The sequence below is a fragment of the Mesoplodon bidens genome, assembly GCF_964165515.1.
Source record: "Mesoplodon bidens genome assembly, chromosome: 3".
Classification (NCBI taxonomy): Eukaryota; Metazoa; Chordata; class Mammalia; order Artiodactyla; family Ziphiidae; genus Mesoplodon; species Mesoplodon bidens.
The window spans coordinates 94,160,170-94,183,901 of NC_138178.1; the positions used below are offsets into that span (position 1 = coordinate 94,160,170).

At 41.2% G+C, this 23,732-nt stretch overlaps 1 protein-coding gene and 1 long non-coding RNA gene across 4 annotated transcripts in view; one reads left to right on the plus strand and one right to left on the minus strand.

The window, feature by feature from the left end:
* Positions 1-294: 294 nt before the first annotated feature.
* On the minus strand, positions 295-2,899 carry LOC308614493. The gene is made up of 3 exons (XR_014015402.1): positions 2,602-2,899; positions 1,569-1,632; positions 295-413 (listed from the first exon to the last, which is right to left on the minus strand). It is a non-coding gene; the product is annotated as an uncharacterized lncRNA (long non-coding RNA).
* Positions 2,900-3,474: 575 nt separating this feature from the next.
* Positions 3,475-23,732, plus strand: part of INO80 (INO80 complex ATPase subunit) — a 131,645-nt gene continuing 111,387 nt past the window's right edge. For all 3 annotated transcript variants that reach the window (XM_081229914.1, XM_081229915.1, XM_081229916.1), the window contains exon 1: positions 3,475-3,559. The gene's annotated coding sequence lies outside the window, so the exon portion shown is untranslated. The remainder of the gene's footprint in view (positions 3,560-23,732) is intronic.

Genomic DNA, 23,732 nt, shown 5'->3' on the forward strand with positions numbered 1-23,732 from the left:
TTTAGAAATCAAGATCTGGGTGCTAGGTATCCTCATTGCTTCTAAATACTCTCAGCAGACAGAACTAGGAAATATGTTTATTAATTCACACATACACACCAATCTATATTTCTGTACCTATTTTACATATATTAAAAACTATGAGTTTATACAGATACCTCAGAATCCAATCCAACACCACAGGCTTCATTTTAGCTTTCCCCTCTTCCTTACAGTGAGAAACACAGCTCATGATCTACAATATACTTGCTTAATTCTAACATGCATACTGGAGAGAAATACTTACGATGTGGATCACAGAATTTATGTACAGTTCAGTTGGTTTATTCTTAGGTATCCAGTAAAGATACTGTTTCCCTCAGTACTTAGGTTCTTTTCCTCCCCACCCCCTGTAGAGTCGCTGTGTTACTCATCTGTAAAACAGTTAAGTTCGTTCCTTAGTGTTTATATTCAGTTTGGGGTCTGTCCTCTACCCTGACACATAGTGGGTTTTGTTTTTGTTTATTGCTTTATTATTGGAAACAAAATACATATCCTAAATTGACTGCACAGTTTCCTCAAAATTATCATTAAATGATCTGTTTTCTTTATTTTCTAATGTATTTTAAACATTACCCTAATAAAATTAAATACTACATATTGAATGATTTTTCTTAATATTATGAACAGTCTTTAAAGAAAGCCAAAGAGATTCCTTTATTTGGATAGAAGACAGAAAATGTTACAATGAACTGTAAAATAAAATCAAGATATTTCTGGAAAATATTAAATCTCAATTTAAATCCAAATTACAAAGAAATTGTGGATTAAATTTTATGTGAGGTACTAAATCTCTGAGGCAAAGAATGTACAGAGACTTTCAATCAATAATGCAAGATCAGGGAATTCCCTGGCACTCCAGTGGTTAGGACTCCGAGCTTCCATTGCAGAAGGCCCGGGTTTGATCCCTGGTTGGGGAATTAGGATCCCACAAGCCGCGCAGCAAGGCCAAAAAAAAAAAAAGAAAAAAAGAATGAAAGACTGTATTAGAGATTAGAAAAAACTGGACTTTAATGTGAAAGTCATAGATGAAGGATGAGAGTTGTACATCAAAAGTTCTAGAACAGGGCTTCCCTGGCGGCGCAGTGGTTGAGAGTCCGCCTGCCGACGCAGGGGGCACGGGTTCGTGCCCCGGTCCAGCAAGATCCCACGTGCCGCGGAGCGGCTAGGCCCGTGAGCCATGGCCGCTGAGCCTGCACGTCCGGAGCCTGTGCTCCGCAACGGGAGAGGCCACAACAGTGAGAGGCCCGCGTACAGCAAAAAAAAAAAAAAAAAAAAAAAGTTCTAGAACAGAACTGGGGGGGGCAAGCAGAATAATAGCCTTCCCCCAAGGATGTCCACAAAATCTGTGAATATATTAGGTTACAGACAAAGGGGGATTAAGGTTGCAGGTGAGCTAAAAGTTGCTTATCAGTTGATTTTAAAATAGGGAGCTTATCCTAGATTATCTGGGGGGGCCTGTTGTAGTCACAAGGATCCTTAAAAGGGTAAGAGTTGGTCAGATATGACATGAGAAGGACCCAACCTACCATTGCCGGCTTTGAGATGGAAGAAGGGAGCCAGAAGCCAAGGAATCCAAGTAGCCTCTGGAAGCTGGAAAAGGTAACAAATTCTTCCCTTGAGTCCCCAGAAAGTAAGGCAGCCCTGCCAACACCTTGATTTTAGCCCAGTTTGAGACCCGAGTCAGTCTTCTGACTTACAGAATTGTAAGATAGTTAGTTTGTGTTAAGCCACTATATTTGTGGTAATTTGTTAGCACAGCAATAGAAAACAAATACAACAGACAACCTATACGTCTGAACTTTAAAGGACCCTACAACTTGGTCCCTCCACAGCTCACTGACTTTTCCCCCTTTATTCTTTTCCTTTTGATTTATGCTCCAATCAGCTGGTTGTTACTCAAATATTATCGTAGCTGGTTTTAGGTGTCTGTTTTTGGGTATGTGAAACATATGGTTCTAAGAGACAGTCCTATATAAAAATATCTGACGCTCCTTTGTCAATCCTGCTACCTTGTTCCAAACCTCCCCTTCTTGCCACCCTTCTCATATAGGACATCATTCACCTTAACTTCTGGTTTATCCCTCCCCTGACAAATGAGCAGGTAATTTGTGTTTTATGGCCCCTTCTTTCTTTCACAAAGGGTGTATATTATACTTTTGCCTTTAAGCAAAATTAACTTTTCAAAGTCCAGCAAATTTGGCACAAGAAGACTACTTAGTGACCTTAAGCAAATGCTGTTCTGCTTACATGCTAAGGGCCAGGCTGAAATGAATTAAAACATGAGACATGAAGGAACAGAAATAGAATAGTTAACTTTCAGTAAGTTCTTCTAATCCTTATCTGCAGTTAGGCTCTACACTAGGTACTTCTCATCACAGATGCTGGTAATTGAATTGCATTAACTTTAGTAAATGTGGGTAGTAGGGGGCGCAAACTATGGAGTTGGCACAGACAAGTCAAATTATTCCCTTTTCAGAGCCTCATTGGGTGTTAGAATAGGGAGGCATTTCTGATGACAGGTCTGTGCGTTCCCAAGTGCTTGAATCCTAAAGCCTTCACCTTGGCGCCTTGCCCAAATATGCCACAGCATCGCAGTCTTGGTCGCTGAGCCTAAATTGGAGCCCCAAACTACTGTTATGAGAGGTTCTACAGAGCAGGCACTTCCCCACAGTATACAACCCCACCCAAAGGGGCCAAAAACAGGATAAAATATCACACCCGAGCCTATACTTTCCCTCAAGTGAACTCAGCAGTGTTTGGTAGCCCCTAACAAACTAATCACAAGCACCCCGCCAAACTCCTGCCTGCGGGAACGAATATTCCCAGGATCCCGGGCCGTTTCGACTGACGTTACTTCCGGGAACAGTAACCTTTCTTTGGCGGTTGCAGACCTGGAGAGGTCTCGCGACATTTGCTCCCGCGAGATCTGCTTGCTCACTCTAGCGATGACATCCTCCTCCTCCTCCCCGCCGCCTTTCGGCAATCTTCGGCAGTACCAGCCCCGACCAATCTGCACTCAGATGGCATGGATCAGGATCTCCCCCCGAACCCCGGTCCGCGCGGGCCGTCAGGCTGTAGCGGCGGGGTGCGAGCTGCACGAGGCCGACCGCAGCGGCACTGCGGACGGCCACGGGCTGGCGACGAGCAGTGAGCGTGGGCGGGGCAGGGGTAAGCCCGCTGAGTAGCGGCTCGATTGTTCTGGCCTGGCTATGGCGCCTCTCCTCCCCCCCGCCATGGCTCCCCGTGTCCCTGCTCCGCTCCTCTCAGTGAGTGAAAGTGGCCGCCGCCGCCGCCGGCCCAGCGCCCGCAGTCGCCTCAGCGCCGCCGCCATCTTGGGGTCCCAGGAGCCGCCGAGGGAGCGAGCTAGGAGCGTCCACGCCCAACGCAGTCACCGTCCCACGGCCTCAGAGAGCGAACCGCAGCTCCATCGTCGGCGGGGCGACCCCCCCCTCCGGACCCCGCCCGCACCCCGCCCCCCCTCCGCCGCCGCCGCGGCGGCGGGGCCCGGCGGCCCGAGGTGAGGCGACTAGACGTGGGCGGGCAAACGGAGGGGGGGGTTGTGTAGGCCCCGTTGCGCCCCTCTCTGTGGTCGACGACTGGGCCGCGTCTTAAAGGGGCCGTCGCCCCCGGCCCTTGGATTTGTTGGGGTTAGTAGGGAGGATGGGTGTGGACACTCCCCGAAGGCTTGGGACCTCAGGGACCTGGGCCTCGTCCTTCCCCTCTCCTACCTCTGGAGACCCAGGGTCACGCGGTGACCTCAGACAGCTGAGGAAGCCCGTGGGGCGCCCACACGTGGGGAATGTGTTAGACCAGGTGCACGTGGGACCCGGTGGGGCGGTGTCGGGCTAACACGTGTGTGGGTTTGGGGTGGGGAGGGGCAGGGCGGGGGCTGGTTGGGCTCGAGTGGGAACCTGGTGAGGGTTGCTGTATCTGTCCTTTTAAACAAATGAGCTAAAGGGCTTGATAGTGTGTCAGTTTATGGTGAGCAAGTTGGGATCTGGGTGAATGGTGCATGCTGCTTGTTGGTGTTGGGTGGGGGCACCCTAACACGTGCACAGACTTAGGAGTGTGTAGGTGTCACCCCTTCTAGTCTTTTTGGTTTTTGTAGGGCGTCTAGGCAAATGTCATCCAGTTTGACGTTCCTTCTTGAGCTTGCTGTTGAAAACAACTACTTCCGTAAGTGGAAGCCCCCTACAGTTTAGGAGTGGGAGATTCTAAGAAGGCACTCACTATTTTAGTTTAACAGCCAACTGTGCCGAATTCTTTGATTCAAACACTATCTAGTTTTATGTTCGTGTACTTGTTGGTAGAATGGGAGAAAAAATAGGAAGGAGGTTGACTTTGCTAACATCACAGATAAACAGCTTACTTTTCCAGTCGATGATTTTCATAATTTCCTTTCCCAAGGGAATTTTCACTGTGGTTTACAAGTGGCGGCTTTTTGTTATTTATCTTTAAAGTAACACCTTTATTGAGGTATAATTCACATACCAAAAAGCTCAGCCTTTTAAAGTGTACAGTTACATGATTTTTAGTATACTGATAGAGTTGTACAGCTGTCACTGCTATGTAACTCATCACTCCAAAAAGAAAGCCCCCTTAGCAGTTACTCCCCACTTCCCTTCCCCCAGCCCCTAGCAACCACTAGTCTCTTTTCTGTCTTTGTAGATTTGCCTATTCTGGATCTTTCGTATAAACAGAATCATACAATATGTGTCCCTTTGTGGCTGTCTTCTTTCACTTAACCATGTGTTCAAGGCTCATCCATGTTGTAGCATGTATCAGCACTTCGTTCCTTTTTATTGCCAAATAGTATTCCAACTCTGGTTGTGTTTTATGCTTGGAGTTCTCAAGCTCTTCCTATAAAACATTAAGTTGAGATTATTATATATGGTAAACGTCGCATACTTACCAGATTCTAAAATGAATTTGTATTTTTAAGGATTAAATTCCATTATTTTAGTTTACTATGTTCTTTTCCTCTACATTTTGTTTCAGAAGAATCAGAATCAATTTTCAAAGGTCTGTGTTTTTTAATAGGAAATAACTAACTGTAAAGAGCACAAATATTAGAAAGTTTATGACTAATAAAAAAGTTTCGAGTACATCAAGGTGGAAATGTGATTAAGTCTCAGCAACAGACCATAAACTATGGTGTTACAGCTTCACTTAGTGAAAGTTTGTCATAGTACTACCAAGGGAAGGTATCATAACCACCTTTGACTACTGTTAACTTGTGTAAACATAGGACTAGGGAAGTACTAATAGACGTCTTTTCTGCCCACAATGTTAAAACTGGCTTGGAGATTTAACATGTCAACATAAAAGTTCACACAAAATACAAATGCTGGGATGCAGTGAATTTTAGAGTGGACAGAATGGGATAAGGTTAATAGGAACCTTTGTGTAGGAAAATAAGTGAAGTTGATGACAAGTTTTAAAGTTGCATCATAAACATAAGGATTTTGATATGATAGGCTGTAGCTTGCAGAAGATAAGAGCTTATTTGTTAATACTTACTAAACACCTTATATGGTCACTGATCCTAATCATGAGGGCCTCTGTTCTACCTAATACCATCACCTTGGAGGTTAGGATTTCAATACGTGAGTTGGGGAGGTGGGGGGACACATTTGGACCATAGCTGTACATTAAGTCAGAAATTCATTTGTACAAGCACTGGATTCACTTGCTAATCATAATACAGTAGGTTTGCTTAGGGTTGAAAAGTTGGTTACAAAGAAGAAGTTTAATGCCTGGGTTTAATAACTACATAAGAGAGATTTCCATGTGTGTTAGGTTAGAAGTAGGAGATCAGTAATAGCAAATGTAATTGACAAATTAGACACGAAAAAATCACTGGGACTAAATGCTATCCTTTTTGCTGTGCCATGCAGCTTGTGGGATTTTAGTTCCCTAACCAGGGATTGAACATGCACCCTTGGCAGTGAAAGCGCAGAGTCCTAACCACTGGAGCACGAGGGAATTCCCCATATTTTTAACAAACTAGAGGACAATGAGTAAACTGTGTGACATGCCTTTGTAAAGCTTCATTACCAAGGATTGACAGATTGTGCGATGGTCTCTGGAGCAGCATTCTTACATTATTTATGTGCCCTAAACTCCTTTGTAGTCTAAAGAAACCTGTGAACCCCTTTTCATAAAAAGAATATGACTTTTTAACTGTGTGAAATATAGTTCACATTAAAAAAATGTATGATGTAAGAAATTTGCTTTTTATTACTAAATAACAACTAGTGATAGTCCTGCTAATACTGCTGTGGTATGCTACCTACATTCAGAATTGAAGGAAATGTTAGTTTCAATTATAGGTTAGTGAAAATAAGGATGTAAGTTTTTTTCCATCCAAATTCTTGGACCCCAGTTTAAAGAGCCTTTGCCCTGGAGAGTCCCGGACACATAGCTAAGTCATTTCATATGCAGCAAACCTGGGGTTTCCATAAGAAGTAGTAGGATTATTGGCTCAAATTCACGTTCACATGAACAGGACTTCTTAGGGGAAGAGCAAGTGATAATTTAGCTGAAGAGAAACTTGGTAGTATAATAGAAAGAGATTGGTTTTGGACTTAAAAAGACTTGAGTTAGAGTCCCGCTTAGCACTGGGTAAGTCAATGAACTTTTTTTTTAAACAAATTTATTTATTTTATTTATTTATTTTTGGCTGCATTGGGTCTTCGTTGCTGCACGCCGGCTTTCTCTAGTTGTGGTGAGCAGGGGCTTCTTTTGTTGCAGAGCATGGGCTCTAGGCACGTGGGGCTTCAGTAGTTGCAGCACGTGGGCTCTAGAGCGCAGGCTCAGTAGTTGTGGTGCACGGGCTTAGTTGCTCCGCGGCATGTGGGATCTTCCCGGACCAGGGATTGAACCCGTGTCCCCTGCATTGGCAGGTGGATTCTTAACCACTGCGCCACCAGGGAGGCCCTCAGTGAACTTTTTTGAGTTTCAGTTCTCCTTATCTGTAAAACGGATACAATAATTTTCACTTCTGAGATTAAATGACATCAACTATAAGACGGCATATTGAGGAATGTTAGTTTATTTTCATCTTTGAAGAACATATCAAAAACTTTGACATACATTTAGTTTTGATTTGGAAGAGGGAAAACTTACAGTATGAAAGAACAACATGTATGTCATATAGGGTTTTCTCAGGGTATTCATGTATAGTGTTCACGTTTTTGTAATGATACTAAAATTATTCATATTTCTTGTAAATATGAACAAGTAAACTGCCTCTGGTTTTGCATGTGACAGCTACCTTTTCTGGGCAAGAAGTTAGCTGGGTAGAGGATAAACTGTGGGTAAATCTTTCATTCCTTGTGCATGAACAGAAAAATGGCTAGTGAACATCAATGTGGTAAAAAGCATACTAGGCCAAGTGGTCAGTTTATTGCTGAGATTGTTGCCTGAATATTACCAGAAAGTCCATCAAAATGTTAGTCACTCCTGAGAGAGGTATGAAAAATAAAATTTAGAAATGGACTGTATTATCTTGGTGGGAAACCACAATACATCCACTCTCAGACTATTAAATTATTGCACCTTAAGGAAGAACAAATTAAGCAGGGGGGAGATTTCCAGTATAAATGGTGAAGGCGACGGTAATGCTTTCATACAAAGATAAAGAAATTTGACTCCGCAGTGGAGTGATGAAGACTGAGATGGACTATGATTAAATTGTATTAAATTAGGAAAAACGTGAAGAATAATATGAAAATTAGAACTAGCTTGAAAGATGAATATTGTTTGACAGGTGTGTAATGAGTGGTTTGTTTATGAAACTTAATAGCACAGAAAGTGGTTAGAGCTCAAGAACAGACCAGACCCAATGTACAGGTTGCAAAGCCAGAGACTTTTTTCCAGCCCTAGTTCATTTCAGGCCAACAAACCATTTAATGATACTTGAACCTAATGGTTTATGAAATTCCTTATTCTCTTCATTCATTCACTCAATAAATATTTATTGAACACATAGTGAATGCTCTTTGATCTCCCAGCAGTGATTTGTTGAGCATCTGCCACACTCAAGGGACTGTGGTAGACTCTGTGAGGGGTGTACAAATGAGTTAAACCAGTTGTATGTATATATGTATGGAGAGTAGAGTTGCTCTACAAAGAGAAAGAGAATTATGCAAACTCTACGTGCCATAGAGAAGTATAAACCTAAGTGTTTCTCTTGAAGTGCTGATATAAATTACACTAGTACTTAGTTTTGTTTTGTTTTAAAATATATTGAGATATTCTTTTCATTTGTTTAAAGGTCCTAATCTGCCTTGTTAACAGAAGCATTGTAATCCAGTGATCTTCTAGTGTAGCCAGACCCCTTCTAGATTCTAGAGCCAGATGACCTGGGTTTGAATTTCAGCTCTTCCTCTTATTAATTGTGTGGCCTCTGGAGAGCTGTTTAAGCCTCAGTTTATTCATCTGTTAATTTAAGATAATAGTAATACCTACTTCATAGAGGCCTGAAAATGCTTAGAATGGTGCCTGGCACATAGTGCTCTCAACAAGTGTTAGGTATAATTATAAGTACTATTTTGTTTTGACAGTTTGATCTAGAGTTTTAGTTTGTAAAGTATTGAAATCAGAACCTTTTTATTATGAGTAGAAAATAAATCTTTTTTAGATAACTCAGGTAAAAATACATCAATAAAGAAACTCATTACAATGCATTAACCTTTGTGTTTATGTAATAGATAGAAATGTTTTTCTATTTAAGATTATAACTCAAAGAGGTAATGTTTTACAACATTAAACTTTTTAGTTCAGGGTTTAAATATTTCTGTCCAGGTTGTCATTCTAATGTTAGTAATAGTTTGCCTTTTTTAGAATCATTCTTAGAATATACTAGTAAACCAGACTGCAGCAGGGCTTGCGAAAGGTTTTCTATAAAGGGTCAAATAATAAATCTTAGGCTTTGCTGGTCATGCCTTCTCTGTTGCAGCTACTCACTCTGCCACTGTACTGCAAAAGCAGCCATAGTCAATATGTAAATGAATGAGTCGGGCTGTGTTCCAATAAAACTCTATGGGCACTGAAATTTTAATTTCAAATAATTTTCATATGTCCTGAAATATGGTTTTTTTCCAATTATTTCTTAGCTGTCAGGATTTATAAAAATGGGCAGCAGGCTGGATTTGACATGCAGGCCATACTCTTGCCAACTCTTTTTTTTTTTTTTTTGCGGTACACGGGCCTCTCACTGTTGTGGCCTCTCCCCTTGCGGAGCACAGGCTCTGGACGCGCAGGCTCAGCGGCCATGGCTCATGGGCCTAGCTGCTCTGTGGCACGTGGGATCCTCCTGGACCGGGGCACGAACACGTGTCCCCTGCGTCGGCAGGCGGACTCTCAACCACTGGGCCACCAGGGAAGCCCACTCTGCCAACTCTTGCTCTACAGTCTTGGCTCTGCAACTCCCTGACTAGGTGATCTTGTGCTAGTTAATATTATAAAGCCTTTAATTCTATCTTTTAAATAGGGATAATACATAATAGTGTTTACTTTATATATAGAGTTGTTGGAATAAATGAGATAATCCATGTGAAGTGCTTAGCACCATCCCTGACACAAAGTAAGTGTTTAATAAATGCTATAAATTATTACCATCTAGTTGAATCCCCCTCATTTTACAGTGAGGCTCTTGGGACTCTGAAAGTATAACTGTTAGTCCTAAAGTCTGTTTGTGGCTTGTCAATAGCATTAAACTTATAGCTCTTCAGCTTCTCTTTCTACCCAACAATGCTGCTTCCATAGAGAATTGTAATACCATTTAATTAAATTAAAATGCTGCTTGATAAAACTATTCTATTGGATATAGTAGTGGTGGATGGATGACATTATGCATTTGCCAAACTCATAGGGCTTTATAGTACAAAGAGTAAACTTTTTTTTTTTTTTGCGGTACGTGGGTCTCTCACTGTTGTGGCCTCTCCCGCTGCGGAGCACAGGCTCCGGATGCGCAGGTCCAGCAGCCATGGCTCACGGGCCCAGCCGCTCCGCGGCATGTAGGATCTTCCCAGACCGGGGCACGAACCTGTGTCCACTGCAGCAGTAGGCGGACTCTCAACCACTGCGCCACCAGGGAAGCCCAAAGAGTAAACTTTAATATGTCCAAATTAAGGGAAAATCATTTAGGAGGTTGAAGGATTCCAGGAAGGAATGCAGATTGTGACAAGAGAATCTAATGATATTACAAATGTATGAAACAACCTTACTAAAATGGGGAGGAAGGGAGTCCTGAACTGAGTAACCTTGGAAATGAGTGGAATCTAAGACAAGGAACTACACGTGAACAGTGCAGTCTAATTCATAAAATTGTGTTCTGTGGGATTGCCACTTAATTCTGATACTGAAATACATATATACCGTAATTGAACAGTTAAGTAAATGGATGGCTGGAGACAGGCTTCGCACTGTTAGAGTGAGAATTTACAGATAAGCAAGGGGAGGAGGCTACAGTGTTCCTTGTGGTGATGGATTAGAGTTGGAGACATCAGTATGAAACCATGGTTAGCTTAATACAGACACAGATGGTTGCGTATTGAAACATTTATAGACATGTACATACATGGGTTTATATACACACAAGTGTATTTCTGTGCTCCGTCAGCTGAGAAGGTTAAAAGAAATCCAGGAGCATACCTAGTACCCAAATCTTGTTTTCTAATACCATTATCCAATAAAAGGAACTGGAGCTCCTTGGAGAAATAGCTAATTGTAGGTTTGGGACAGGAAATATACAAGATGAGCCCGGAGCATCTGTTGTGCCAGAAGGTAAGGAAGTGCTCCAGCTACTACCACCACCACCACAACTCCACATTGATGAGGATATGTCAGAGGAGCACAGGGGTCAACTGAAAGAGCTCCCAGTGACCCAAACTGGAACGATTTGAGCAGCAAAGTGAACAAAGCATCACTGAATTATAACCTATAAAATAAAATCGATATTTGTGAATCTGTGTTGGTCTAAATAAATGATTGAATAAGTGAATATACTGCTTGGAATATACTTCATTAGCATGGCTTTTAATGCCCTGGGAGCCTCTGGCTTGTGGGAGGTCCTTCAGATTAAATATTGGAGTAGTTAAGTATGTGGGACTTTGGAGTCAGACTTCTTGGATTCCGATCCTGGCTCTGTCACTTTTGGCTGTGTGACCTTTGGGGGGACCTTAAGCTTAACTTTTTTTGTCTGTAAAATAGGGGTTATAGTAGTATCTATGTCATAAAAGGATAAAATATGTGAACGTATATATGAAGTGTATATGCAAATAAAATATTCTGGCATGTGGCTCGCAATAGAAAGTGTGTGCATAGTCTCCTTATTACAGTTGCATTTGATACAACAAAATCAAAAATTTGGATTCCCAGTTGAAATACTTTGTGATGAAGTCCCCCCACCCCCAGGCTTCTTGAATAGTGGAAAAAGTGTTTATTGAACGCCTAGTTTGATGTAAACATACCTGCCTTGTTCAAATTAACTGTGTATATTATATAGTGAAGATAATAAGAGTAATTATATTTGGTGTTAATAAAATCATCACATGTCTAAGTGACCAAAATATCTGACAATTGAAAAGCAAGATCTGTTTAGTGTACAATTCAACTCATGCTTATTTACAGATGCTTCGTCCCCAGGATGAATTACCTGAACTTTGATTTCTCAGACTTCCTATGGAGAACACGGTTTTAGACAACTTCTCTGTTACCACCCACACTAGTTAGTGTCTTCACTCCAAAAATGAAAACTGACTTTTAGTATAGGAAAACTAAATAGAAAAGTGAATTTTGTAATATTGGCTATTTATGAATGTCTCTTAGTTTTTATTCTCAATAATAAACTCTCACCATCACTTTTGTAATACTGGACAGTTAACTATATGGAACTGATAACTAAATGAGTGCAGCTCTTTGTGTGAATCTGTATTTTCACAAATATCTATCAAATAAGCTAATGTTAACTTCACTGAGGAATGAACTGATTTGCTCAACATTTTGGGGCTGTGGATTCAGTCCTTTAGTTTCTCTTTTAGAGGAGCATATTTTTCTCAGCTATCTCATTCCCTGAAAAAGGTAAGTGTTTTCATGGGTTTAGCTGTACAAGTTGTTGAAGTCACTGATTCTTCAGTAAGAGGGATCTTTAGCAGTGTTTTCAAATTTTTAATTTGATAAATTGTTATTAATTCAGATTGGGTGCTATTCACCAGAAGAGTTATGAAATATACTAGGGACCTCTAACATAGCCTAACTTAAAACAAGTTTAAAAAAAAAGTTATCATGTGAAAGGTCCACTGGCTACCTCAGGAAACATTTCCTCCCTTTTATTTTTTATTTTTTTGCGGTACACGGGCCTCTCACTGTTGTGGCCTCTCCCGTTGCGGAGCACAGGCTCCGTACGCGCAGGCTCAGCGGCCATGGCTCATGGGCCCAGACGCTCTGGGCATGTGGGATCTTCCCGGACCGGGGCACGAACCCGCGTCCCCTGCATCGGCAGGCGGACTCTCAACCACTGCGCCACCAGGAAGCCCTCTTTTATATTTTTTTGATTTAATAATATTTACACCCTAGATGCTTAATTAATGGAGGTTAAACTTGATGCTGTGTCTGTGGTGTATACTACAGAACTCCCTGGAGGCAGTTGTGCTAGTAAGCTATTTCTTTTATTATTCTGATAAAAAGTAATTTGTTCTCCATCTTGGTGAAGATACTCTTCTAGGAAGTTGAAATTTTTCTTACCTAGAAGAAAGCCAATGCATTGTAATTGATTTTTTGTTGTTGTTATCCTTGGAAACATATTTCATTTGGTATCTATTCTGATTTCAGTGAGGAAAGAAAAGTAGGGAAGGGAAAATGTGGATAAGCACTTTTTTCTTTCTCACAATGTACCTATGAGGTAAGCCAAAATATCTTCTCTTTGCCATTTTAGAACTTACTGAAAGGGCCATCCTTTTTTAGCCAGGAGTTCTTCATTCCATTTAAAATGCAGCTGTAGGGACTTCCCTGGCAGCCCAGTGGTTAGGACTCTGTTTCACTGCCCTGGCTCGAGTTCAATCCCTGGTTGGAGAACTCAGATCCTGCAAGCCGTGCAGTGTGGCCAAAAAAAAAAAACAAAAAAAAAATGCAGGTGTAATTTTTGTCTCTGAAAACTTTGTGCTTGGGCTTCCTTGGTGGCACAGTGGTTAAGAATCCGCCTGCCAATGCAGGGGACACGGGTTCGAGCCCTGGTCCAGGAAGATCTCACATGCCGCGGAGCAACTAAGCCCGTGTGCCACAACTACTGAGCCTGCGCTCTAGAGCCCGCGTGCCACAACTACTGAAGCCTGTGTGCTTAGAGCCCTTGCTCCGCAACAAGAGAAGCCACCGCAGTGAGAAGCCCGTGCACCTCAATGAAGAGTAGCCCCCACTCGCCACAGCTAGAGAAACTCCGCGCACAGCAATGAAGACCCAACATGGCCAAAAATAAATAAATAAAATAAATAAATTTTAAAAAAAGAAAAACTTTGTGCTTTGGGGAACTCTGGGCTTATTAAATTGTTCCCACGCTCTTACAGTAAGGAACTATTCCTTTGGTTGAGGAGGTGGTTTCTGGCCTCAAAGTTGAGGGCTCTATCAGCCTATGCTCTTTGAAGGCAAGGTTTCCCCTCCTGCTGTTTAGTTCAGTTCTTGTACATAGCTTCTTTAGCTTCTTAGTGAATATGGATAGTTTGAATGGAAAGTTTAGGTTCAGCTAGAATATATAAAGAGTGCTTAATGATTTATTTACCTCTTGCCACATGTAGGGTGACCAAAAATTTATTGTTCTAACAGTAATGTGTTCAAACAAAACGTGGATACTTTTGGAAGTGAGAAGAGAGAGACTATTAGTAATTATGTTTCAGACAACAGGCATAAACTTGAACTGTTGTGGGCAAACCAACTAGGAGGTAGGGTCACCCTAGTCTTTTTGTTTTATCATAGCAGAGCGTGGTAAGGAATTGGGTGGTGAAGAATTGGGGCTTTTGAGTCACTGATAATACATCCAAGTTCTAATTCTAGCTTGGGCAAGTTAATTAACCTAACTAAAATGAGAATACGGTTTAAATTACTGTGAGGATTAAACGATCTGTTATTATTATTTTTATTATTATTTTGCGATACACGGGCCTCTTACTGTTGTGGCTTCTCCCGTTGCAGAACACAGGCTCCGGATGCACAGGCTCAGCGGCCATGGCTCATGAGCCCAGCCGCTCCGCGGCATGTGTGATCTTCCCGGACCGGGACACGAACCCATGTCCCCTGCATCGGCAGGCGGAGTCTCAACCACTGCGCCACCAGGGGAGCCCCCGATCTAGTATTATTAAAGCACCTAGGACAGAAAACTCACACTAGTGTGCTCTTATTCAGTGTTAAATCCCTTGTCCTCTCCTCTCATCATACCATAACGAGACTTTTTACTTTCAGCTGAGACTGACTGGCTTTGAAAGCTTTTTTTATGGTTAAGATTATGTGAAACATTTCAGTGAATGCAGAACTGGTTTTTGGCTGAGCCATTGAGCTTATTTTTTGTTAAAGTTGTATAATTATGGTGGGCAGGAAATAATAGATCCTAGTTACTCTTACTCTTTCTCAAAACATTCATGAAAAACTATTTCCCCGATTATTTTTTGTAGAATTGCTAAAAGATATTTTAATAGTTTATAAAATATAAACTATCTGTATATAATATTTAATAGCAGTAGAAAGAAGTCACTGGTAACCTTTATTTCAGCTAAATGGAATGATACAAGTTTTTTTGGTTAGAAGAAAATGGTTTAAATGAGAATTTTATTAAGTTTCTTGTCAATATTTATACCGTACAGAATTATATATTTTCTTTTGGAATTTGAATTATTTTTCCCCCTGTATTTTTTATATTTTGCTACTTTAATCCATTTTAATTACTTTTGATTTTAAAATTTTATTTATTTATTTTTGGCTGCGTTGGGTCTTCGTTGCTCTGCGCGGCTTTCTCTAGTGTGGCGAGCAGGGGCTTCTCATTGCAGTGGCTTCTCGTTGTGGAGCATGGGCTCTAGGCACGCGGGCTCAGTAGTTGTGGCATGCGGGCTCAGTAGTTGTGGCACGCAGGCTCTAGAGCGCAGGCTCGGTAGTTGTGGTGCATGGGCTTTGTTGCTCCGCGGCATGTGGGATCTTCCCAGACCAGGGATCGAACCCATGTCCCCTGCATTGGCAGGTGGATTCTTTACTGTGCCACCAGGGAAACCCTAATTACTTGTGATTTTTAAAAAAGGGAACTAAAGCAGTTTTTGATGTACTTTGTGCATTAATACGAAGATCTACATTGTGAACCAAAGGGAAGTATTCTGGTACTAAAACTTCCAACTACTTCTGGTATTGCATATGATTCCTTACTTAGTAAACAACAGATAATAAGGTAATGCAGAAAGACCTAGGGTAAAGAACAATCACAACGGTAATAGATCCAACTAAGAAAACTAAGAGAAATGGGGATTATTTAGTATGTCCATTTAAGTATACAGTAAATTGTTGCTGCCTGTAAAATACTGGAGAGTTAGGGAAGATACTCTTGCTAATTTTAACAGCAAGAGATGCTGGTTAAGCACAGCATATGTTATGGGAGCTTTTAGTATCTACTTAACTTTTTAGTATGTAGTAGCTTTTAGTATCCTGGTACTGGAGAAATACAAAAAATACTTTTAAGTGCCATGGCTAGAAATCAAATCCTAATCTAAGCTGCAAAAGGGAAAATGTAATCAGGATCTGCTGGAGTAATTCTGGGTGGCCTTGGAACCCATCAGACTTCATGAGAATCCTGGTAAGGTTACAATGTTTGTGTTAAAGGGAATTTGCACCTTTATTTGGCATGGATATGGCAGAGAGGACCACTACCCCTGATTACATATAATTTGCCATAATGCCCTCTCTCTACAGACTGATTTTTTTAATACCCTTGCAAACTGATAAAGATTGAAACCAAGCAAAGAATGATTAACAATTTTTTTAGTGTAGAAGTTTTTAATTTTGATGAAGTCAGTTTATCAATATTTTCTTTTATGGTTAGAGCTTCCTGTGTCCTATCTAATTTTTACCTACATCAGGGTCACAAAGATATGTTCTTACGTTTTCTTTTAGAAGCTTTATCATTTTAACTTTTTATTTAAGTCTGACTCATCTCTCACTTCACTTTTGTGTATGGTATGAGGTGTAGGGGTTTGAGGTTCAATCTCTCCCCTTCCCCCTCCTCCATATAGATGTCCAGTGTTCCAGCACCATTTGTCAGAAAAACTTTCCTTTCTCTGTTGAATTGTTGTAGTGCCTTTGTCAAGAACAGTGTGACTGTGTAAGTGTGGGTCTCTTTCTGGACTCTATTCTGTACCATTGATTTGCCTATCCTTACGCCAATGCGGTACCATCTTGATTACTGAAACTTTTAGTTAGTCTTGAAATCAGTGTAAACTTCAACTTTGGTCATCAAGTTTGGACTACTCTAGATCCTTTGTATTTCCTTAAAAATTTTATTTTATTTTATTTTATTTTATTTTTGGCTGCATTGGGTCTTCGTTGCTGTGCACAGGCTTTCTCTAGTTGGGGTGAGTGGGGGCTACTCTTTGTTGCGGTGCACGGGCTTCTCAGTGCGGTGGCTTCTCTTATTGCGGAGCACGGGCTCGGGCTCAGTAGTTGTGGCTTGCGGGCTCTAGAGTGCAGGCTCAGTAGTTGTGGTACACAGGCTTAGTTGCTCCGCGGCATGTGGGATCTTCCCGGACCAGGGCTCGAACCCATTTCCCCTGCACTGGCAGGTGGATTCTTAATCACTGCGCCACCAGGGAAGCCCTATTTTATTTTACTTTTTAAAAATATTTATTTATTTGGTTGCACCAGGTCTTAGTTGCAGCAGGCAGGCTCCTTAGTTGTGGCTCACGGGCTCCATAGTTGTGGCATGAGACCTCTTAGTTGCGGCATGCATGTGTGATCTAGTTCCCTGACCAGGGATTGAACCCGGGCCCCCTGAATTGGGAGCATGGAGTCCCAACCACTGTGCCACCAGCGAAGTCCCCATATAAATTTTAGACGGAGCTTGTTAGTTTCTTCAAAAACCCTTCTGGGAGTTGATTGAGAAATCTATAGGTGAATTAGGGGAGAATGTACATTAAGGATGTAATAGTAATACATATATCTGACAAAAGAATTACATCTATGATACATCAAGGACTTCTATAACTCAGTAATAAGAGGACTAAAATTTTCTCAAATGTGGTCAAAAAACTTTAACAGACATTTCACAAGGGAATTTATACAGATGGCCATTAAGCGTGTGAAACGATGCTCAACTTCATCAGTCATCAGGGATGTACAAATGAAAACCACAGTGAGATATTATAATACCAAGTGTTGACAAAGATGGGAAGCAAGTAGAATTCTTGCTCGTTGGTGGGAGTGTAAAATAGGAGAACCACTTTGGAAAATTGCTTGGTGGTTTCTTATAACGGTAAACATGTACCTACCTATGACCTAGCAGTTCCATTGCTAGGAATTTACCCAAAGAGAAACGAAAACCCAAATATCCATCAACAGGAGAATAGATAAACAAATTGTGGTTATATTCATTCTTGTAATGGAATCTGATTCAGCAACAAAAAGGAGTGAACTATATGTAGTAACATGGATGAATCTCAAAAGCATACTAAAAGAAAAAGAATCCAGACACAAAAGTATACATGCAGTATGATTCCCTTTATATAATAAATTTCTAGTCTTATAGCGGTTACAGGTGAGGACTCAGGAGTCAGATTGTCTGGATTCAAATCCACATTCTGTATTAAGTGGTATGACCTTGAGCAAGTTACTTAACATGTGTAAGCCTTTGGTTCCTTATCTGTAAGTGGGATAATAATAGTAAGTCTTTTTAAACAGAAAATTATCGGGTGGGTTCTATGTGTTGGAGGTATTATGCTACTGTTAGAATGTTGTAAGAACCCTCTATATGAGATTTAAATTTGTAAAGTGTTGCAAATATTTTTCACAATTTATCATTTATCTTTTTTTTTTTTTTTTTTGCGGTGCGCGGGCCTCTCACTGTTGTGGCCTCTCCCGTTGGGGAGCACAGGCTCCGGACGCACAGGCTCAGCGGCCATGGCTCACGGGCCTAGCCGCTCCGCGGCATGTGGGATCTTCCCGGACCCGGACACAAACCCATGTCCCCTGCATTGGCAGGTGGACTCTCAACCACTGCGCCACCAGGGAAGCCCTATCATTTACTTTTTTTTTTTTTTTTTGCGGTACGCGGGCTTCTCACTGTTATGGCCTCTCCCGTTGCGGAGCACAGGCTCCGGATGCGCAGGCTCAGCGGCCATGGCTCATGGGCCCAGCCGGAGCGGCATGTGGGATCTTCCCAGACCGGGGCACGAATCCGTGTCCCCTGCATCGGCAGGCGGATTCTCAACCACTGCGCCACCAGGGAAGCCCTATCATTTACTTTTTAACTGTATTTTTTTTTCTGTGCAGAAATGACACAGTTTAACATGTTTATTGAGATATAATTCCCAGTTGATAAAATTCACCATTTAAAATATATATGGTTTTAGTATATTCATTGGTTTTAATATGTTCACAGAGTTGGAACAGTTAATCTCAGTGTCAGTTTAGAACATTTTCATCAGCCCCCAAAGAAACTCCTGCTTATTAGCAGTCACACCCCGTTCCCCACTTAACCCCTGTCCCAACCCTCTGTCCCACACAACCACTGATCATTTTTTTGTTTCTATAGAGCTGCCTTTCTGGATAGCTCATAAATGTAACCATACAGTATGAGGCCTTTGTTTACTGGCTTTATTTAGCATAATATTTTCAAGGTTCATCTACGTTATAGCATCTGTTAGTATTCCATCTCTTTCTATTGACAAATAATACTCCATTGTATGGATATACCACATGTTATTAATCCATTCATCAGTTCGTGGACATTTGTGTTGTTTCCACCTTTTGGCTATTGTGAATATTACTATGAAGATTCATGTCTAAGTTTTTTTGTGGACCTATGTTTTCATTTCTCTTGGGTATACCTAGAAGTGGATTTGCTCGGTCAAAGGTTAACATATGTTTAACCTTTTGAGAAACTGTCAGACTTTTCCCACATGGCTGCACCATTTTACATTCCCACTAGCAATGTATGAGTGTTCCAGTTTCTCTACATCCTTGTCAACCCTTGTTACTATCTATCTTTTCTATTATAACCATTCTAGTGGGTTTTATTGTGGTTTTTTAAATATAAATTTATTTATTTATTTATTTATTTATGGCTGTGTTGGGTCTTTGTTGCTGTGCGTGGGCTTTCTGTAGTTGCGGTGAGCGGGGGCTAGTCTTTCTTCATTGTGGTGTGCAGGCTTCTCATTGTCGTGGCTTCTCTTGTGGCGGAGCATGGGCTCTAGGCACGCAGGCTTCAGTAGTTGTGGCACATGGGCTCAGTAGTTGTGGCTTGCAGGCTCTAGAGCGCAGGCTCAGTAGTTGTGGCACACGGGCTTAGTAGCTCCGTGGCATGTGGGATCGTCCCAGACCAGGGCTCGAACCCGTGTCCCCTGCATTGGCACGCGGACTCCTAACCACTGTGCCACCAGGGAAGCCCTTTATTGTGGTTTTGATTTGTATTTCCCTGATGGCTAATGATGTTAAATCATCTTTTCATGTGCTTATTAGCCATTGAAATGGCCCCTTGGGAGAAATATCTATTCACATCCTTTGGCATTCTTAATTAATTAATTTCTTGGCTGTGCCATGTGGCACGTGGGATCTTAGTTTCCTGACCAGGGATTGAACTCACGTCCCCTGCGGTAGAAGTTCAGAGTCTTAACCACTGGACCACTAGGGAAGTCCCCTTTGCCCATTTTTAAATTGGGTTACTTGTCTTTTTGTTACTGTGTTTTAAGAGCTTTTAGAAATATATTTTGGGTATCAGTCCCTTATCAGATATATGATTTGCAAATATTTCCTCCTATTTGTGAGTTTTCAATTTCTTGATAGTATCATTTACAGCACTAAAGATACTAAGTCCAGTTTATCTGTTTTTCCGTTTGTTGATTTTGCTATTGGTATATATCTAAGAAGCCATTACCTCATCCAAGGTCATGAAGATTTACCCTATGTTTTCTTCTAAGAGTTTTATAGATTTTGCTCTTAAATTTAGGTCTGTGATCTCTTTTGAGTTAATTTTTGTGTGTAGTGTAAGGAAGAGTTCCAACTTCCTTCTTTTGCACGTTACTGTACAGTTGTCATGGCACCATTTGTTGAAAAGGCTGTTCTTTCCCCATTGGATTATCTTGACACCCTTGTGGGACATCAGTTGACTATAAATGTAAGGGTTTATTTCTGGACTCTCAATTGTTCCACTGATTTATATTTCTAGCCTTACATCAGCACCACACATCTTAATACCTACTACAGCTGTGTAGTAAGTTTTTTTTTAAGTGAGTTGTGTCTCCACCTGTTTTTTTCTCTCTTTTAAAAAAAATTTATTTATCTTTATTTATTTTTGGCTGCATTGGGTCTTCGTTGCTGCGCGCAGGCTTTCTCTAGTTGCGGTGAGCGGGGGCTGTTCTTTGTTGCGGCGTGCGGGCTTCTCATTGCGGTGGCTTCTCTTGTTGCGGAGCACGAGCTCTAGGCGCGTGGGCTTCAGTTGTTGTGGCATGCAGGCTCTAGAGCGCAAGCTCAGTAGTTGTGGTGCCTGGGCTTAGCTGCTCCACGGCATGTGGGATCTTACTGGACCAGGTCTCGAACCCGTGTCCCCTGCATTGGCAGGTAGATTCTTAACCACTGCGCCACCAGGGAAGCCCCATGTAGTAAGTTTTGAAATCAGAAGTATGAATCCTCCAACTTTGTCATTTTCAAGATTGTTTTGGCTGTCCTAGGTCCCTTGCATTTACATATGAATGTTATTTTATTTTTATTTATTCTTTTGGCCATGCCATGGCTTGCAGGATCTTAGCTCCCTGACCAGGGATAGAAACCAGGTCACAACAGTGGAATTGCTGAGGCTTAACCACTGGACCACCAGGCAATTCCCTGAATTTTATAAAAATTTATTTATTTATTTTTGGCTGCATTGGGTCCTTGTTGCTGCGTGTGGGCCTCCTTTAGTTACAGCGAGCAGGGGCCACTCCTCGCTGCGGTGCACAGGCTTCTCATTGTGGTGGCTTCTCCTGTTGTGGAGCACGGGCTCCAGGTGCACGGGCTTCAGTAGTTGTGGCTCTCAGGCTCATAGTTGTGCCTTGTGGGCTCCAGAGCGCAAGCTCAGCAGTTGTGGCGCACAGGCTTAGCTGCTCCACAGCATGTGGTGTCTTCCCAGACCAGGGCTTGAACCTGTGTCCCCTGCACTGGCAGGCGGATTCCCAACCACTGCGCCACCAGGGAAGTCTCTCCCTGAATTTTAGAATCAGCTTGTCTATTTCTGCAAAAAAGGCAGCTTGGATTTTGATAAGAATTACATTTGATCTGTATATTTTTGACATGTTAAAAATGTTAAATCATTTGATCCATGACCCATGGGATGTCTTCATTTATTTAGTTCTTTAATTTCTTTCAACAATGTCTTGTAGTTCTTTTGTTAAGTATTTTGTTCTTTTTGATGATATTGTAAATGGAATTATTTTCTTAATTTCATTTTCAGATTGTTCATTACTAGTATATAGAAATATAATTGATTTTTGTATATTGATATTGTATCCTACAAGATTACTGAGCTTATTTATTAGTTATAATCATTTTTTTTAGTGCATTCCTTAAGATTATCTTTCTGTGTACAAGATCATGTCATCTATAAATAGAGATAATTTTACTTCTTTCTTTCCAAGCTGGGTGCCTGCACTCCCTCCCTCCCTTCCTTTTCCTAATTGCCCTGGCTAGAATCTTCAGTCAGTTTTGAATAGAGGTTGTGAAAGCAGACAACCATGTCTTGTTTCTGATCTTAAGGGGGATAGCATTCTGTCTTTCACTATTAGGTCTGATGTTAGCCATGAGTTTTTCATAAATGTCCTTTATCAGGTTGAGGGAGTTCTCTTCCTTTTTTTTTTTTTTAATTTTTTTTTTTTGGCCACACCGTGTGGCATGTGGCGTCTTATTTCCCCAACCAGGGATCAGACCTGTGCCCCCTGCAGTGGAAGGGCGGAGTCTTAACCACTAGACCACCAGGGAAGTCCCGAGGGAGTTCCCTTCTGTTCCTAGTTTGTTGAGTGTTTTTATTTTGGAATGGTGTTGGATTTTGTCAAATCATTTTTCTGTTTCTGTTGAGATGATCAAGTGGGTTTTATGCTTTAATGCAGTATAGCACATTGACTGATTTGCAGATATTACACCAACCTTGCATTCCTAGGATAAATTCTACCTTAGTAATGGTGTATTATTCCTTTTATATGCTGCTGCTTTCAGCATATAATACAGTTGACCCTTGAACAATGTGGTTTGTAGCATGGGTCTACTTATATGTGGATTGTTTTTCAATAACTGCTTCCTACACCATCTATGGTTGATTGAATCCATGAATGCAGAACTGTAGATATGGAACCTTAGTTATGGAACTGCACATATGGAGGGCTGACTGTAAAGTTATATGTGGATTTTCAACTGCAAGGAGGGTCAGTGCCCCAAACCCCATGTTGTTCAAGGGTCACCTGTATTTTGTTGAGGATTTTTGTGTCTATATTAAAAGGGATATTAGTCTGTATAGTCATACCTCGGTATCCATGGGGAATTGTTTCCAGGACCCCCTGCAGATACCAAAATTTGTGGAAGCTCAAGTCCTTTATATAAAATGGTAGAGTCAGCTCTCCATATCTGTGGGCTCTGCATCTGTGGATATGGAGGGCTGACTGTAGTTTTCTCTTGATGTCTCTGCCTGGTTTTGAAATCAAGGTAATGCTGGTGTCATAGAATTTTTTTTTCTATTATTTGGAAGAGTTTGTGAAGGATTGGTATTAATTCTACTTTAAATGTTCAGTAAAATTCACTGGTAGAGCCATTAGGCATGGGCTTTTCTTTGTGGGGAGTTGGAAGCATTAAATTTTAGATGATTGTATTCATCACACTTCTCGTTTTCTGTTCATTTGATCATACAGAAGGATCCATATCCTAACCTGCTGTTTCCTCATTCAGAGTTGTAGGTGTGTGTAAATAATGCACATTCCTCACTTAACATTAAATATAGTCTGACACTCATGAGTAATACTTTTTTTCTGAATTCCCATGGCACTTTATCTGTATGTCTCTTAAGTGACTTCCCATGTGTGCTTTTTATTGTGGTTATTTGAGCCTTAAATTCCCTATTAGACTAAATTCTCTGAAGGAAATATCTTTTTCTACACTACACTTAGAGTTCAGCAATTGAATAGCTGAATGAGTGAAATGTTGCTTTAATATTCATGTGAAAATAACATCTCCATTCTTTTTTTGGTCTTATTTCTCTCTTTTAAAATATTATGGAGTTTACTTATTTGGCCTGATCCTGCTATTTGTGCCATAGCTCTGCAAATTATCAGTGTAGCCTGTAGCTCTGATTCAGCAAATCACATTCAGTTGTAGTAGGTTTGGGTCACAGATTGCCTGAGTTATGGGGGAGTGCAGGTGGGAAAGCCAGTTATTTTGTTACCTTAATACTTGGCCTTTTTTGTGAGCTACAGCCTATAACCTGCTACAGA